The sequence below is a fragment of the Bombus vosnesenskii genome, unplaced genomic scaffold, assembly GCF_011952255.1.
Source record: "Bombus vosnesenskii isolate JDL3184/JDL3185 unplaced genomic scaffold, Bvos_JDL3184-5_v1.1 scf7180000013295, whole genome shotgun sequence".
NCBI lineage: Eukaryota > Metazoa > Arthropoda > Insecta > Hymenoptera > Apidae > Bombus > Bombus vosnesenskii.
The window spans coordinates 5,024,492-5,040,084 of NW_022882946.1; positions in this window are offsets into that span (position 1 = coordinate 5,024,492).

The following is a 15,593-nucleotide window of genomic DNA, read 5'->3' on the forward strand; positions in this document are numbered from 1 at the left end:
TCCAAATTGTTTGTTACGTTCTCGGTGGAATTCGTATCGTTGTAGAAAATGTAATCGATTGAGTTAAAAGTTTCATTGATTTCATACAGAAACTGAAAATTATTTGCCGCTGAGAAACTTCAAATTCTTTCAATTTCAAATGATTTTTACATTTCCAAAAGTAAAAATCACATTTACGAAAGCAAATGCTGATTCGAGTTCGACCATAAGAAAAAGCACTTGTTGAAATATTAACTGGAAAATCTGGTATACCTTATCCGTATAAATATAATCTGGAATATCGATATGCAAATTCAAATCGAATATAAAGGATTAATCAGAGTCCTAACAAGAAATTGTCCGCGAGCCATGAAAATTTTACGATGTATAAATTTCTATCTGACCCAATGGCGGTCGTCTCCCGTTCCGCGTCGAACGTTCTATTTCATCTCGAATATTTTTATCTCATCGCCGCATGCACGGTAACTCTTTCATAATCAGCTTTCCTTTTTTCTTATCTCGCGAGCCAGCCGGATCAATCGGCCGTAACGCTTTAAGAGCTCCTTTCCGTGATACGATTGAACTCGTCATCCGCGAAAATTCTAAGAAATTTCGTCTCGATCACGATACCAATGCAATCAAAAATTCTAGTAGTAAAATTCAAGTATTCGCGATACCTATATAATAACGTAAGTACGCATAATAAAACACGACACGAGTAGAACATCTCTCGATTTCGTCTACCTACGATATTTCAAATAATTTCAAAAGCATGCGCGAATTACACCGTGTGTGATTTTCTTCTCGATACGTTGCTCTTTCGTTGCAAATTGCAATTCCGAATTGCAATATTTATTTACACGAACTTAACACGCCAAATTATTATATTATCGCGTTATGTCGTTACGTTTCTTTCGAATATGTTACGTTTCACGCGTAAAACTTTATTAAAGTTGATTATCTCTTTTATCGGCAAATTTCTAAATAGTCATCGACATCGTATAACGCGTGTTAGATGATACTTGATACTTGAAAAAAATAAAAAAAGATAGCCTCAGAAGCCACTTCATTTCCGATTTTATTTCAATCCGAATATTCCTTTAAAATCGTAATTTCATCGAACCGGAAATCATGTCCCGTACTGGTTACAAAGAGATACATCGGCGTAACACGATTTCTGATAGTCCCGCTGAATTATGGCGGATCGATCGACCATTTAATCACAGCTGTCACGCGGCGGACATAATTACTGCAGAAAGATATTCAATGGCGGTTTCAGCTGCTGACGAAATTCCATCTGGCCCCTGTTGGTCCGGTTGTTTCGACCATACAGCGTTTCTCCTCTTCCTTTTCCTCCTCCTGTTTCGTGATCTCGTTACCGTAAATCTTTCCCCGTGTACTCCGCGAACTCGGCAAAACCGATAGAATCGAATTATTCGTCCCTCCTGCGCGCCAGTTTCCACCAAAGAATACAGATGAAGTTAGTATGAAGTGCTCCTTCCAACCGATAAATCTTTTCGAATCGCGTACCGGTCTGCCTCTTCCTTTCTTTCTCCGAACTTTTTTTTTTCCATCGTCGTCGAGGCTATGGCTCTCGCCGAACAATGAAATCATTTCCGCGGCCAGATTGCTCGTTACCGGCTCACGCGTTCTCGCAACCGGACAGCTAACCGAATTAAACGTAGACATCGCGATCACCTGAACAGGCAAAAGCTTTCACGATCTCGATTTTTCCTCCGCGATGAACCAAGATTTTCTTGCTTACCTTGCTACATAGAATCGCGGATGATACTCGCGAAACGAATACCGCGGAAGATTTGCTGACGCTTTGATGAAGTTTGGGGTGAAAGAACCCGCACACTGTTGGGTGAAAGTAACTTTCCTTTATCTCTTATTATTAGGCGTTTATGAAGAGATTTATGGGTTACGTTTATGTACATACGATAATGTTTCAGCGGAGAGTAGAGTGGGGGAGTGTAGAGATTATCGAACAAAAGCAAACTTTCCTTAGGTTTAATTGGCCGTTTTAGGAGATTGTAGCAATTTGGAAATAATTTTGGTAGCGTTTATTAGGAGATTGAATTTTAAATCGCGATGCGAGTTTAAATTGAGAATTTTAGGAAACGAACTTAAGGGAAGAGTTTCAGATATTATTACTGAATATAACATGATTATAACTTGAGTATACGCATGTTCATATATTGATATACGTAATATAACCAAACATAATATTATAGTCTTCGTTCGTTATATGTGTTAGAAATTGAATGGCATTTCATCGCTCTGACTCTCAGACGGTTCTGGAATAAGTGCTGAGAGGTGAACGTGTATACTTGAGATATAAATTTAGAGAAAATCTGCAGATATTTTTCTCGCCGACTCTATTGAAAATTCACATTATAATTCTACACGAACAAGTTGCAGATTTTCCTTGAAAAGATACATAAATTGAGGTACAATGAAACGGAAATTCTCAGATTCTTTTATACGCACGTTGAAGAAAAAATACGAACAAAAGTGATTTCGTATAAACATCACAGAGAAAACTTATAAAAGACGTACTCCACTTTTCAGAAAATCCCATGCATCGTTTAATTCCATACTATTAGGTTGTTCGAAAAGTTTCTTTCGTTTTATAAGGAAATAATAGATGCACAGCATTATTTGTTTTATATTATTTTATTATATTTTTATTTTATTTTATTTTATTATATACAGGGTGATTGGTAACTGGTGATACAAGCGGGAAGGGCGTGATTCTACGCGAAAAAAGAAGTCGAAAATATAGAATAAAAATTAAAAAAAAAATTTTTTTTTTTTTAATTTTTCCATCGAGACAACGATCTATAGTGAGGTCCGTTATAACGTACCGCACGCGTACCGAGCGAAAATTCAAAGTTGATTTTCTCGAAAACAAAGCCTCAAACAAAAAATTTTTATTCCACCATGTACCACCAGTTACCAACCACCCTGTATATTATGTTCTATTACTACAAAATGGATCATACATAATTCAATAAAATGTTGTGCATCTATTATTTCCTTACAAAACGAAAGAAACTTTTCGAACAACCTAATAAACCGCTCTTTTATTTGCTGTTAAAATTAAACAGATATACCGAACTATCGATGTTTCAACGATATCGGTTGCCAAAGAAGCTTGTCTTTTTAACAAACTTTCTTCGTTAAAAGAGTTATATTTCTCATTTGGGGAAATTGTTGTCACATTGAAGTAAATATTTTCCACTAGCCGATACCATCAAAATCAGAAAGTCGATAAAAATAAACTTCTCATATATGCAATTAAAGTACTGAGCTAATTACACCGATGGTACGAGTGTAGCCGTGCAGCTTGTTTTCTTTTCAGGAAAAATTTATTGGATGTAACGCGAATCGGGTAAACAGGGCATGTGAAATAATTGAAATGGAAATACACGTCATTGATGAAGTTTTGTTGAAATTTGAATTCGTGTATCGGGTCATAATATTTGCCGACAAAATATTTCCCTTTCAGAATCGGCAGGAAATTTCGAAAGAACGAAGCGCACCGATCTGAATGACAATGAAAGCTTAACTCCTGCGTTGTGTTGTCCAATGATCGTACATTTAAAAAAGCAGAAACGCAAGTTTATCGAATGCACGTTTACTTCCTAAAACGAGCGACTAACGGTGAATCTATTTAATCTGGAAACTGCAATCAACTTCGAACGTTCTTGTATCTGGTTGCCATAATTCTTAGCCGCCTACGCGTGCTCGCCAACTTAAATCACTTTTACTTCGTTCCACTTAATTAAACGCGACATTGTAATAATTTCATACTGAGTGGAAAATGCCTGGCAAATCGATCGCCTATCCATCTCGCCATTAACGTCCCTTCATGACGGGGACAATCGAGTTCAATCAACGGCAAGTACGTTGATAATTCGATAATCGTAAAAATTCCCAATTCCTAACGTTATTTCTGTACTCGACAACATCTCCTGATGAGTACTCCATTATCATAGCGTTTTCACATTATCGTTAACACTGCGACGCGGTTAAGGATCGTTTACGTTTACAGACCATCGTATACAGGGTGGTTGGTAACTGGTGGTACAAGCCCGAAAGGGGGTGATTCCACGCGAAAAAAGAAGTCGAAAATATAGAATAAAAATTTTTCGTTCGAGGCTTTGTTTTCGAGAAAATCGACTTTGAATTTCCGCTCGGTACGCGTGCGGTTAAAGAAAAATGAAAAAAAATATATTTTCTATATTTTCCATTTCTTTTTTCGCGTAGAATCACCCCCTTTCCGCTTGTACCACCAGTTACCAACCACCCTGTATATACGCGCATTCTTTGCATCTTCGAATTTCCTGTAATGAACGCGGCAAAATCTACATATAACAATACGAATTTGACGTTTAAAGCTCCTGATATTTTACGTGGAGATAGAAGTTTAGACGGGTAGATCGAACGAATAAAATTAATCGTATGAACGTAACATAGACGATATGAGTTAAAGATAAGTAAAATCGTGCAATGGTTAACCGAGTGCGTCAGTTAACTGGGAATCGGTTAACCGCGCGACGCAACTTTATTGCGATGACCGTTTCGCGAATCTTATGAATGGAATATCAATTACTGGAAAACGAACGGGGAAGATTATTCTGACTTAGTTTACCCTGTTGTGAGTCGTCATACGGCACGTAGCCTGTCGAATAAATCTCTTCCCTTGTTACGCAATCGGTCGCTACCTCGATCCATCGAACGAGCATAAATTCTCGTTAGAAAAATGTCTGCTTATGCTGCGTCACGTATTGTACTCGATACGTGAACGAAACTCTGACGCGACAGTGCAAGTCGTTTCGACGAAGAGCAATTAACCATCTGTGTTGTCGAATCGATATGCAATTTCCATTTATTCTATCTAAACATATAATTTTAAGCCTGGAAATTTCAAGAGTAAATTAACGTTACGATTAATCTGAAAATCGTCGTGTTAAAATTCTTTCGCTGCGTCGCGCGATGAAACTAAACTAGCGTGAATTTTTTAGTCTCGTAAATTTGTTGTTTAACGCGACGCGGTAAACGCGAATCTATGTAACGCACATTAGTACGGCAAACGTGTTTCCTTATTCCCAACGTTGTTGCGTAACAGTACGAAACACCGAACAAAGTTACCAGTGTTAATGTTACAATTATCACGTTGCGCTAACGATATTACAGATTTGCTAATTGAGGTTTCGCTGGCGAAATAACCAGCGTATCGTGCAACAAGCATCGTACAAGTGATTTCTAACGGTGCAACGACAATTTCTAATACCGCGACACGTCGTAATAACGACACATGTAATGAAGTTTCCCTCACGTCCACCGCTACTCGATGCTATGCGATTGCTTTACCTGAATCGGTATTTTCACCGGTGTTAAATTATGAAACTGAAGTATTCGCGCTATTATTATCATAAATTGATTACCGTCGGAATGTACCTATTATAATATGTAATATGTAAATTGTTACGTTACGTAATCCGATGTCAATTAGTAGCAAATGTTTCTAATCAGCTTTACCGTGTTAATCCGATTTGCTAAATCTGAATGTTCGTTCGATCGAATTAAAATTTTCAATTTTAGTTTTAAATTACTATCTATCGATCTTGAATAAACCTATTTCGATTTGATAGCTAAAGTTGGACGAATAATACACCGGTACTGCGGTAGAATATTTGTTATGTTCGTGAATCGAAATGGATCGAATTAGTTCGTCGCGTTGCAAAAATTAAGCCTCGAAGTAGAAATAGTCGATTACTATGTTGCACCTAATCTACGCTGAGACATCGGAAATGCGAATTGTGCGCTGTATATACGTAAAGTTATTGAAGAAAAGATGATTAAAAATCGAGATACACACGGGTGCAAATCATAAATGAATAATACTTGTCACTGTGTCTGATACTTTTGATATATTTACGTATATTTAGGTGTAAAGTGCAAGTGTTTTACATAGAACGTGTCGTGCAACTATCGCGTAGAGAATTATGTTTGCTAATATTATCAAGGCAAACGTAACACCTGCACCTTCTTGCGCGATAATTACCCATGATTAATAAATTGCAAGTCATAGGTCAGTAGTTTCTTCCTTAGAATTCAGATTTAGATAGCGTAATCAGGAAATGATAACTAGTAAAATTTACTTGTGCGACTTCGTTTGCTTTATTACCAAACTTGCAAACGTCGTACGGGACTACTTATCGATACCCATAACGTGTACAATTTTCTTAGTCTTCCCGTTAGTCTAAAATTTTCTGTTAGTCTTTTTCCACGGCGTTTGTAGCCTTTTCTACGGCACTCGTCGCACATTTCAAACCCGACGTACATCTCCTGTGAATATTTCAAGCTAAACTAAAAGCATTTACTAATTATTGAGAGAGAATCGAATACCGATACGATCTTCTTCGCCAAGAACTGGCAAATTCTTAATGCAAACGTTATCGCTCATGAACTTCGTATACGAAGATTAAACAAAAAGGAAAGAGAACACGAAAGAAAACGATTGCATGAGTCGTTCGATTGCTATTCATCGTGACTATCGACTATCGTTTCGTTCTATTCCGTGGCAAAATAGAAAAAAAAAACTCTCATTCACATAGCAATAGAAGGCAAAAAAGAGTCGAATCGATCGACGTGAAAGTGCCGTTAACGCTCGAATTCCGCTAATCTGACCGAAGAAGGAAAACACGGCTGTTCGGATATGGTAAAGACGAGACCCAGCTGTTGGAATGCCAGCCAACGACAGCGAGTTGAACGCATCGCCGGTCGGTACGTGCCAGGAAACGCTAATACCTGAACAGCTGATTGATCGAACGGGTTTCCTATGATCCTCTCGTAATCGTTGTAAGCCAAATACGTGCCATGATACGCGTTACCGCAACCCCCTACGTTACATAGAGTAGGAAACGCGACGTGTTAAGTAGCAACAGGACAAAGATTATCTGGAAGCGACGTTTGTCAGCTCCACGGCTGGTCGTTTACCGAAGTGATCACCTACGGTCGTCATTTGCGTGGCTATCCGTGTTTCGCTACGCTATTTGACACGCGGAATTATTTTGCCACTCTGTGCGCGTATCTTTTGCTGCTCGGTTTTGTTGTTAAGTGACGGAGAGCTTTGCGCGTATTAAGCCAGATACAAATTCGTGTCATCCTTACGGCTGGATGGTCGCAGGACAGTTTAGCTTACCGTCTCTGGTAGTAACACTGTTTGTGTTTCAGCGTTGTTGTTGCGTTTGGAATAAAACGATTCGAGAGAGACGTGTTTCGAGCAAATAGATGATACACTGCAATATAAATATATTAGGTGATCCCATAAGTTCGTGTCGTTTTTCGAGCGGTTATATATGTTATTTTTTTTAAACACCTATGAATCGTTGTCTTAGGTATTTTCAGAACATTTGACATCTCTTCAACTGTCAAACTTCGTGATTTTTCAACAACATCCCGAATTTTATCTTCGTCTGTCTGAGGAGGACGCGTTCCTCGTCTTCTAAACAGAAATTCCCAGCTCTAAAACGTTGGAAACACTTCCTATAGGTGCCAGATGAAAGCGCATTTTCTCCGTAAACAGCACATATATTTTTCGTGGCAATTGTTACAGAACTTCCTTTCCGAAATTCATATAACACGAGATGTCGAAAATGGATACGCATTTCACTGGTGATTTTTTACTGTTAGAAGTCACTGTGTTCACTATATTACGATCTTATACCCACGAAAATCTGCTCTAGCCTGTTCTCGATCAGCTAAGCTCGAGTGCATTGGTCCCTTATCGCCGTATGTTTATAAATCGACACGTGAAATGTATACACAAAAGTCGGCACGAACTTATGGGATGACCTAATAAAAATTTCGTTGCTATATTTAACTTGGACTACAAACAAAGGAAAATATTATTAGGTTGTCCGATAATTTTCTTTCCTCTCGCAATAGATGAACAACGATTTCTGTTTTATATTGTTTTATTGAATTAGGTGTGGTCCATTTCGTTCTATTTCCATTATTACGTTCGTGCATAATTCAATAAACTAACTAAAAATATTGTGCGTCTATTATTTCCTTATAAAACGAAAGAAACATTTCGGACAACCTAATATTTTGACAAACATGTGGCAAAAGAGAAAATTGCTTGCAGATGGATGAGTAAGACGATATGCTACGCAACATCATCAAGGGCGACGGTTGTAATCGATGGTGCAACAATCGTAAAGAGTTACCACGTCGCATGCCTCGTGGAAACGTAATTGTTGGCACCGATCAGTTTGCCAATTTGTCTAATTATCTGTTTAACTTCCTAGCGGGCAATTTAACCTACCCTCGAGGGATTTAATTAACTCGGACGAGCACGGTTTGTCCTCGCAAACGGAACACATTCGTCCGCGATACGTTTGAAACGCGTAATGCGTACAGATCGGACGAGAATAAATCCGATTCTTATCGTAGAAGCTGGCGAGTCGAACGGAGAAGTAACGAAGAAGATTTTACTCGGAGAAAACGCAAGTTTCGACAATTTCTCCGTTTCTCGGTGGCAATTCAAAGTGTGCAATTACGCAAGTGCTTCGCGTCCCAAAGAACGTACATGCGGGAAATTTAAGACGAAGTTTAAGAGGTTTGAGTCTATTTTTTTCTACGTTTCGTCTATCTTTCTAATCTTTCGAAATACGCAAGAAAGAAGTGAGAATTCAGAACACAACTGTGCCAATAAAATTTAAGCAAATTTGCAGTTCTACACGTTTTCGTTCCGCGAGCTGACTGATAAAATAATTCATTTCGCAAAGCCGCAAACTCTTCGTTTCTATATAACAACCATTCGATCTTACCAAAACCGAGTGCGAATATTAAACCGTGCCATTAAGCTTTCTTACGAACAACCAATACTTTCCAATATTCTTCGGCAATTACAAAAGCTATTAGTAGTCTCTCGTTAACACGCTCAATGCGAAAGACGCGAACGAACGCGTGATTGGAATTTCCTATTTTCTTTCGGACGATGCCTGGATAAATACGTTGCCAAAGGAAAATCCACGCAACCCGTGCCGCATTGAACGCGTTGATTAATCCACGATCGATCGATATTCTCTAATTAATAACTGTAAAATTACCGATTGCGAGGATAAGAAAGGAAAAACAGGGGATAGAACCGAAACAAAGGGCAATCCTCTTGGAACACAGGTCCCAACAGACTTTGAATCGGCGCACCATTACTATCGATTTATAACTTCTAGCGTGAAAGCACGAGCTGTTGGCGATAATGAAAGGGGGTCGACCGCGTCTGGTCGACCAAATCCCGCGTATTTCCACGGCCACGTTATTTCTGCGAGTCGCGAATTAGCAATTTACCTCGGTCGAGTACTCCTGGCAAGCCGATCGTCCTCTCCTCTTAGCCCAGGCTAAACGCAATTTGCTCGAACGGAGGCTAATGCAAGAGTTAGTAGACAGTCAGTGCTGTGGGTCACGACGTAATCCGATTTCCTGAGCGTTAATTCGCCTACCGACCAAACCGACCTGCGCTCCTGCGATCGCATTATTTCCAAGCCGGTCACTCGTTTCGGGGACACCAACGTCAACCGCTTGCCTCTACACGATGTCTGCAACGTTTCGACGTGGTTACGACTTTGGCTAATAGATAGATAAGATAATTCCCTCGAGTTTATTTCCAGAGTTTTATACGATCGTTTATTACTCGGTCGTATAAAACGACGTTTTTGACGTTTAAAGATACCTCGAGTTTGAAGAAAATACGATACGTCGTTCTTGAAAATTTTGTATCAAATATCTTCGTGAAACGCGAGTTACGAGACCTCTGTTCGCTAATCGTTTTTGTTCGTTAAAATAAGAGCGGGATTGAAATATAGAAGGTGGAAACTAGGAGAACGACTTTCGTGTAACGAGAAATCGATGAAATGAAAATACAAGAAGCCTCGTGAAAGTATTCGAACACTTACTTAAATACCTTTTACGAATATTATTATTATTTATTACGTAATTCTAGTTGGTGTACAAGATATTTTACATGATACATTCCGTTCGTATCTCTTTGGCTTTGCACTTCTACTTCGTATGCCGCACGTATTATACTTCTATTCTTTCGACGTCACTCGGACGATACTCTTCTTGCCAACATCCTTCCACTTATATTTAAATATGTGTCTAAACCCACTTATTCGATCCTGTTAACCTAAACTACGCTAAACTACTCGGATTTACGAACTACCTGATTAGGCACTTCTCTTGTCCTTCCCTTGCTCTTTATCACCCCATCAAATTAGCATTTACGAACATATTATGCGTGTTACAGGAAACATCTTTGCATCGTTATACAACTCGACTATCGTGATTATATTAGTATAGTTTGGAACAAATCTGAAAGTATAGTGTACGCAGAAATTGCAAGATATTTGATACAAGCGTATACTTCATACAAACGTATTTTGACTGCCACGCTGAAATCACATGTTTCGTTCAGGACGCCACGGCAGTATTTTTATTATTCAAAGTATATAATGACAAAACAATAATAAATCGATGATGTAAGACAACGTTCTTCCCCAATGGATCGTTTGTCTTGACCACCGTCTTGGCGCCTTGGTAACAGTTGAAAGCGACATATTATAACAAGGCTTCGTTCATTTCAACAGATCATTCGCATTTGTTATTTCGTCGTAAGCAAAACGTGCAGAATATATTGTTGAAACGTGTAGAAGATATTAGTAAACCTGGTAGATCCATTATAAATACACCCTGGTATGTCACCAACGAACTAATACATCGCGACCTCAAGATACCAACAGTCAAAGAGGAAATAGCAAAATATAGCGACAGATATAGCAAAAGAGTCAACAAACATCGAAACCTCCTAATTACTGGACTACTTGATACGTCGGACCAGATCCGCAGGCTGAAGAGACACTACCCGCTAGACCTAAACGCTAGATTCAATTAGTTATCTAAATTAAGTAATATTTACTTACAAATTATACTTATCTATAATAAGTATTAACTTATTATAAATAATTAGCCATGTCACTGCGCCACGCCAGAAAAAATTACTGAAAATTCTCAACGCGAGAATTGATTGTAAATTTTAATAAATAAAAAAAAGAAGATATTAGTAAACGGTATTTGCTCATTCCATATACAGGGTGGTTGGTAACTGGTGGTACAAGCGGAAAGGGGGTAATTCTACGCGAAAAAAGAAATCGAAAATATAGAATAAAAATTTTTCGTTTGAGGCTTTGTTTTCGAGAAAATCGACTTTGAATACGTGCGGTACGTTATAACGGATCTCGCTGTAGATCGTTGCCTCGATGGAAGAATTTAAAAAAAACTTCTTTTTTAGGTAGGTATTTAGGTAGGTTTTTTTTAGTAAGGTATGTGCACGCTTCTAACTTCAATTATACGATTATAAAGCAGCATTTACGATTATTTTCCAAGCTGTGTTTATAATAATATTCGTAGATTACTGCTCACGCATGACACGCATGAAATCTGAAAATGTTTCATAGAACGCGTACGATATAGACGTTAAAGTTCCGTATATAGCGTGTAGTTGAAATACTTTGGCGAGACAGCGTGTATGTTTGGAAAATGATTGCGCAGCAAAAGTTAGAGAATAATACAAATCGCGAACCGCTGTTTCGCAATCGATGATTGCGTTCCGTTAACAACGCGTGATTTGCTGATTTTCGGCCGTAAAAGCGAGCGTATCGCCGTCCGATTGCCCCTTCGAAATCGAATACCGTAATCACGCGTTCGCAACCGAATTTAATCCTTTCAGCTATGCGTCACCTGTTTGAACACGCTCTCGTGACATGTATCATTGCGTGGAAAAATGGGAAATTTTTATTTCGAGAATATTTGTGCATATCAAATTGCTAAGTTTCGACATGGTCGAGGTAATCGATTTCTATAACCGAAAATATGAATTTCTTGTTCTGCCGATCGCCAGATGCGCCTCTTCTACACTGGTTGCGAGCGATAGAATCGTCTGCGATCAGGAGATTCAACTTGCAGGTAGAAACACACGTGAGTGGAGACATCTCTTCGTGAACGGTCGAAGATCCTGGCTACGTGACCAGCACACGCACACGCGATGAAAACGAATGAATTTCCGGCGAACGACCGTGGCTGCTAGAAATTGCAACGCGTTATAAATTGAATGCGAAATTTCATCGGAGATTTGTTGTTGCCGTGGCACGCAATTTCACCTCGCAGCTGCGTTTTTTTCTCGTCGTGTATTTAATAACGCACGTGTGTGCTCCGAAAAAGAAAAAAAAGAAAAAAAAAACGGGGCGAAAAATGGCGTGAATTAGATCGCATGTAGTTGTTTATCGAACGAATTTACAAAAATTGAACTTGTCCCGGTAGGCGCGTCAACAACGTTCGTCTTCCGCAAAGGGAAACGAAAAGGGGAAAAAAATAGACGAAGAAATTTATCGCATGACGTAAAGCCGCGTTTTCGATATTATTAATAAAACTGACGATTAATCATTTCATACATTCTCAAAATAGCAGAAAAACTCTAATGTTTCTTAATCTTTTGATAAGAATTCATATTTATATAATACGTGATATCGACTCGAATAAACTCATGCAATATGTATACGTCTATCAGATTTAGATGGAAATAAAAAAGGTCATAGACTGCTTTACGATAGTAAAATTTACGTTTATTATTCTGAGAATTAGAAAATATTCGATTTTTATCGTGGTCGTTTAATTCCTAATTTCCATCGTTAGAAAAGATTCCTAAATTACGAGGCAACGTACGCGGAAGTTTGCGAATCGCACGAAGTGTTTCGTATTGTTCCATTTACTTTCTGGTAATACGAAACGTTCGCGAGTACGTTAAACAATCCAATTTTTCGAATTCATACACGACGTTATTAAAAAATAAAGCTTTTTCCGTTTAAATAGAATTCCACGTATATGCGCATACACATAGAATTACGAAATATCGTTGCGAATAATCGGGAAAACTTTTTATTGTCTTTTACAAGAAATACCTGCACCGTTTCGTTTGTTATGAAATTTCATTTTGCCACATGCATGGAGGAAACGTATACGTGTAAGAAGTAAAAATATAGACGTTGATGGCGTTTGCTTCAATTCACTGACTAAATCAACGATACATAAAAATAACGTGGCCGAGTACTGTGAAACTCGCCAAGCATAACGCACAGAAAAGAAGAGAATTATCGGAAAAATCGTTTCTGTTCGACCTCATTAGCGGCGAGAGTCAATGCGACCAGTCTCTCCTCCGCCACCAAAACGCTTCATACAAACGATTTCTGGCTGCCGTTTGCAACGATTACAATTTTGTTGATTCGCTCTTCGTTGTAATTTCGTCGATGCAAATTCGATGGCTCGATCTTCGTTAAACTTAGTGTTAACGACGATCGATCGAGAAATCACAGAGAGACGATGATCTCGCGACAAATTAACGGCAGAAATCTTCTTAAACGAGGAGAAAAAAGGAAAAGAGGATGGCGAACGTCACGATCGTCCGCGAACGATTTAACGCGGAAAACGAACGTTATCCACGGGAGGAAAGTTCGGTCCGGTGTACGCGGTTTTTCGCGATTCATCGCGGCTATCCGGCTATCCGAATTCCAGCTGAAGAGGCCGAAATGCCCGGCGCGGAATACCGGAGGAAATAATTTTCAACGGAACACAGGACGGGCCCCGGCGAACGAACAAAGATGAAAAGCCAGTCACGAATATGACTGACATCGAGCTATATCCTGGCGATCCACACGAGCCACGAGAAGTGGCAAAAAAAGGATAGGGAGGAAAAAAGAGCCGGAGCCTGGCCTGGACCGATGTGGAAGAATAGAGGAGAACGTTGAACGAAGACAGCTCTATGGGAATTGAAAAGAAATAGACGGATACGCGGATGAAAAGAGGAAGAGAGAGGAGGAAAAAAAAAGGAGAAAAAGAGAGAAGAAGGTGCTTTGGAGAGCAGAGTCCAATTTTTAATGAAAGCGTGGAAAGAACCATAAGTGCATATAGTGGCCGCATTTGTCCGCTTCTGAAGGGCTCTTCATGCAGAAGAGTCCTGCAGGACTATCGTGGTCGTGGCGAGTCCGATCCGGTTATACCCTGGCTGTATATCAGGGAAAAGGTGGGGTGAGGAGGAGGAGGATGAGAAAAAGATTCCAATAATTGCTGGTCGAAAAATATCGACAGTAAACTCTCTCGACCTTTTAATTGCACACCGAAGCACAAGGCATATTGGTTTTCCAGTCGTGTTTTCTCCTTTCGTGCTCTTTTACCGATCCAAATTTCTCTTTCTCTCCTTTCCTCTCTTTCTCTCTTTTACTTTCGTTCTCGTTTATACGTTCGTCTCTCTTTCGTTCGTTCGCGGTCTTTCACTCTTGCTCTCTCGGACTAAACCTTTTCTACGCAAAAAGATAGTACGCGCCGAGTTTTCTCCGAGGTCATTCATACGTCGGACGCTCGATCCTTCCGAGGGAGAAATTTATTTCTTTTTTCTTTTTATCACGAATGGACGAGATATTTTTTGATAAGAGGAAGGGAGAGATTTAGTTGATTTTAATTTTGACGGGTGTTTGAATTTGTGGCGATTATTATATGAGGAAACTTGGCAATGGTACTCGCTATAGTAATTTTATATTGATTCGAATATCGGATTTTATTAATAGAGACGAAATACGTCTGGATAAAGGGCCATTTTCAAATATTAGCTTCGGGCAAAGAGAATTTCTCGATGATTAAAATAAGTCAATTTATTGGAAGATTCGTTCGAGTCAATATAAGATTCGGCTTCAATCGTCTCGATTAATTATTCTTCTTTCCTCTCTGCAATTTTCTGACGAGAAATCTTATATTTTGATCCCCATTCTCTATATTTCTCCAACCTTTGTCGAAGATAATTCGGTTAGACGATCGAATGGAATTAAATTCGTCTCAAAAGCGTTTAAAAATATGAATTTTTGCCATTTCATAAATTTCCTCGATCATTTCGCGTTTACTGCGTAATGTGTCAGTGTTTACTGCGAAAACGTTCTGACGTTTCTTCTACGTGAACAATGTTGCGGAGATACAGAGAATCGCAATTTTGCTTATCAGAATAGCGACATTAATAATTATTAATTTCGATTAATAATTCTTTTCCGCATTATCTATATCTTTCTTTTCTTTTATAAAAGAAGTTTCATAGAAGAATTTTCTTGGCCGTCTCGTGAAACAAAATAGCGATAAGCTACGAGTCTAAAATTTGAGATAGAAATCAAGTTATTTGTTTGAGGGACCAAAAAAGCTACGTTGCTCTTTTCATAAAAGAAAAAAAGAAAAAAAGAGAAAGAACTAAGAGTAATTATTTTGGTAAATAAAATGATGTTCCTGTATGTCTCTGCGTCGTTCCTTTTCTTCGTGGGAGGAGCAACAGACGTACGAATGAAACAAATTGTCATCGTTCGAAAACGCGAAAACTGAAAATCGATTTCTAATTTGTTACTTGGTGAAAACAAAAATCTTTAATAAATCGATTTGCTGTTTCGGTATTGCAGCCGATGAATTTATACGCACGTTTCGTTTACGCATAATCGGAAAAATAATTCACG